Genomic DNA, 4,264 nt, shown 5'->3' with positions numbered 1-4,264 from the left:
AATCAGCAAAATTCACATTCCTCAAGCTCCAGACCCTGGAAGTCAGCCCTCCCTTCTCTATTCCCTCATCCCCACCCCTTAACCAAAGCAAAGTAATGGAAAATGAGAAGCCAAGAGAGCCTCTACTAGGGAGGGCTGCACCAGATGTACAGTGAGCACTGTCCAGCCATGGCTGAGGTAGTAGTTGCCACAGGCAACCTCCCTATAAATTAAGTCCCTATAGCCACAAGTGGAAGGAAGTTTTTTATTTGGCAGCAGAAGTCCAGAACACAGCATCTCTAACCCCCAGCCAAGGAATGGATAGAGGGCACAGAACCTGGAGAAGAGAGACTAGAGAGAAAGAGAAGAGGAATTGGGCAAAATTTGGTCCCAGGGAAAAAGGACAGACCTGTTGGCTCCATTTGATTGGGTTTGGGTAAGGGAATGTGTTAGTAAGCACAAGGGAAAGGCCACCATTGGGCACTCCTAGAGGTGATAGGACAGGGCAGGCCCCACCCTGGCAGGACTCTGGGGAGTGGCAGGGAATCTGACTTCTAAAGTATACAAAAATACTAACCATTCATGGGAGGAACGGGTCAGGGTGGGGGCAGGATTTTAGGATCTGATGTGGTATCCTATAGCCAGTCATGCCTGCCTGAGATGCCCCAAAGTTGGTGCCCACCTGTAACTCAATCATGTCTTTGCCTTCTTGCTACTGGTTGTCTGAGAGTTCCAGGGGTTCTCCTTGGATTTCTTACAAAACAAGTTGGGATCCCCAGAGAAGAGCCCATCATCTTGAGCTCCTGCTGGCCTACCCAAATTCATCAGTGTCTGCTCTACACAAGCTGTGTTCTTCCCTTCCCAGTGGTCCACAGTCTGGGAGATGTAAATGGTGTTGATGCCACAGCACATCAACATGATGCAGGAACTGAGAGATTTGCACCATCAGCTTGAAGGCCATGGTGGATGGTTGGGTCTTCTTTACCAGGGCCTGGCTCTTGGGATTCAGTCCATTAATAAACTGACACAACACAGTGCCATCTTGAGCCAGTTCTAGAAGTTCTCATGTCCAGGCTGGAGCCAGCCTACATCCTTGTGGCATTGGGTGGTGATCCACCGGATCAAGATCTGCTCTAGGTCCATATCATACCGTTTCTTGATCTTCTGCTGAAACTCCTGGCTCAGACCACAGGCAAATCCCCTGTTGGACATTCTGAAGGGAGGTGGGTAACTTCCAAGCAGGCTGAACAGAGGTGCACTCCGGGCAGGGGTTGTGCCAGAAGTCCCTTCCAATAACTTTCTAATTACTGAATTCCCTATATAAAATTCCTTACTATCTGTATTATGTAAAGCAAGGATTGACAAACTTTTGCTTCAAGCCTAAATCCAGCCCACCACCTGCTTATGTATGGTCTGTGAGCAAAACATGGCTTTTATATTTTAATTGGTTGAAAAAAAAAAGCCTAAGAAGAATATTTCATGACATCTGAAAATTAAATGAGATTGAAATTTTAGTGTCCATTAATAAAGTTTTATTGGAACACATCTTTCCCATTCCTTTTCATATTCTCTACAAAAGCTTTTGTGCTACAAGAGAAGAGTTGAGGAACTGTGACAGAGACTGCCTAAAGCCTAAATTATTTCCTATCTGGCTCTTTACATATAAACTTTGCCAACCTTTGATATAGAGAAAACTCTCTTGGTTCAACTGAACTTGAGCAATCTAGAAGCTTTTCCATGTTGGGGCAGAAATCCAGAAAGTCACAAAGGGCTTATAGACTGTAGTGGCAATTAGCACAGTTCATCAAACATTTCTCTGTCATTTTATGGGCATATGATAAAATTGTACATTTATGTTCCCTTAAAGTTAGATATGACCATGTGTCTTGCCTTGGACAATACATTTTGAGCAAAAAGGATATAATCTCCAAAGCATGAGTTTAACGGCCAGTACGTTACTTACTGTTCTCTCCTATTTTTTTACCACTGTTAGTTACCAGCAACATATGAGATGGTAAACATTCTGTCAACCTGGATCTCTGAGTGCCGACAATGTGTAGAGGCCCCTGCCAACCAACAATAGGAATGCAGTATGAATGAGAAATTAACTTTTGTTATTTTAAGGTACTCAGATTTGGGTGTTGTTTGTTACTGCAACATAACCTAAATTATCCTAACTGATACCTCAATATACAAATTGGGGTGAAGTATTTGAACTCTATAACAGAGAAATGCAAGATGTAAATATGCTTTTTGTTTCTAAAATAAATAATCTTTTGATCAGAAAATCCCATTCCCACAGAAACTGGGGAAAATTATTGACAATTGCCAATGACAAGTGACTCTGCTTTTTCCTGTTTAAAACAGTTTCTTTAGATTAAATGAGCTTCGGTTGGATTAATAAGTATTCAACCAGTCTAAACTCTAAGTTCCTATACTGCATTTCTCTCCCCTCTTGGTGAATAGTGGAGGGGATGGGGTTGTAGGTATTTGTACTCTGTCCCAAGTGTTTATGCTACATTCTATTGCAATGTATTGCCTGGCCCTTTTCCCTGGACTTCTGGCAAATGATGAGACTAGGCTTTGGCTGGTGCTGATCAGATCTTTGGGGCATGGTGCTGGCATCTGCTCCTGAAGTCTTTGTAGCCACAGCTTCCAATCACAAGGTCCCTGTGTGCTATAGTTTATTCATTCTGACCTCAGGTTCTCTGAGTTTCTCAGCTCTTCTTTAATTTCATGCAGGGTTCTCATTTGCTTTCTCTTGGTCTTCTCTGACATTCAAAGCTTAGTAAAGTTTTCTTCCAGGTCAGCTTTCCTTGACCTTTTTAAAATCTATTATCTGGCACCTTATTGAAGCTGGCCCCATCCCAAAGAGACAGCTTCTCTAAGAGACTTGCCATATCCCCCAAGATACGCCTGTAGCTCCCCCAAAACTATACGGGTATTCTTCTTCTTGGTTTTTTAGCAAAAGATGGGAGCAAAAGAGCTCTCATGTCTTACCTCCTGTCTTTCTTACCTTCTTCTCACTCTCTTCTTCCTGTTTAGTCCTTTCTGGAATCAGAAGGTTTTTCTACTTCCTTTTCTTCCGGCTAGCAAGTTTCTCTGTTCTCCTTCTTCAGTCCTGAGCATTCATCTTTGCCTTCTCTATGGCAATATTAGCTAAAGGGCCACAGGGAATTAAAATGCCTGCCAGAAAGAAGAAATACTCCAGAAGGTATTCCAAAACTATTATCCCTATTACATTACTCTCAATGGACCCAATCAGTAACTCTGCAAGTATTACACATATTCAAATACAAGTTTTTCTCAAAGTCTTTCTCACCTTAAATTTTGTGCTCTTATTTTAATAGCAAACTCCACCTGGAAAAGACCCATTAATCCAAGACAGCGCAATTAATGATAGGATTAAATTTGGGGGGGGGCAAGTAAATATTTATTTATTTATTGTGAAAAATAACATATATTAAAAAAAGTAATAAATTTCAAAGCACATTACAACAATCAGTTATAGAACAGATTTCAGAGTTTGGTATGGGTTACAGTTTCACAATTATAGGTTTTTCCTTCTAGCTGCTCCAACATTGGAGACTAAAATAAATGCCAATGTAACGATTCAGCAGTCATATTCATTTGTCAAATCCTATCTTCTATGTTATAACTCCACCTTTTCCTTTGACCTTTATCCCAATCTTTAGGGGTATTTGAGCTCTGCTCATTCTAACTTTTTCATGTTGGAAAGGGCTGTCAATAATATGGGATGGGGGGTGGAACTAGTTGATGTTCTGGAGAGGCTGGCCACTCTGGGTTTCAGGACTAAACTGGCCTAGGAACCTATCTGGAGGTTGTAGGATTCTGGAGAGAATTATAGTTAATGAAACTTTTGTAGAAGCTCAGATAAAGCCCTAGATGTTCTTTAGGATTGGCAGGAATGGTTTTAGTTGGAGTTTAACAAACCATTACAAATAACAATATCTAGCTGAAGCTTGCCTAAGAGTAGCTCCCATCTTATATTCAAGTTTGCCATACTATTCATTAAGTTATAAAAGTTTAAATCTGTCTAACTGATACTCTTCTATGTGAATGTAATCTACTACTTAGGAATTAATATAGTTCTTTCAAAGTTTCCAATGTTTTATTAGTCAAGCACTCTGTGGTTAAGACCAATTTACACAGATTTTTTTTTTTTAACGTTTGGTGTTTTTTACTGATTCATTATATTCTAAGTTAATGTTTCCATCTTCTATCAAATCTTTTACCTGCATTATTAGTAACTATTACCTACCAA

The 4,264-nt window shown here is 40.5% G+C and overlaps 1 pseudogene; it reads right to left on the bottom strand.

Annotated features, from left to right (window-relative positions):
- Positions 1-559: 559 nt before the first annotated feature.
- Positions 560-1,191, bottom strand: LOC143647696 (transgelin-2 pseudogene; annotated as a pseudogene).
- Between the last annotated feature and the right edge of the window lie 3,073 nt (positions 1,192-4,264).

Source organism: Tamandua tetradactyla, chromosome 10, assembly GCF_023851605.1.
Source record: "Tamandua tetradactyla isolate mTamTet1 chromosome 10, mTamTet1.pri, whole genome shotgun sequence".
Lineage (NCBI taxonomy): Eukaryota > Metazoa > Chordata > Mammalia > Pilosa > Myrmecophagidae > Tamandua > Tamandua tetradactyla.
Note: the sequence above shows the minus strand (reverse complement) of the source record. Positions and strands in the feature narration are given on the sequence as shown.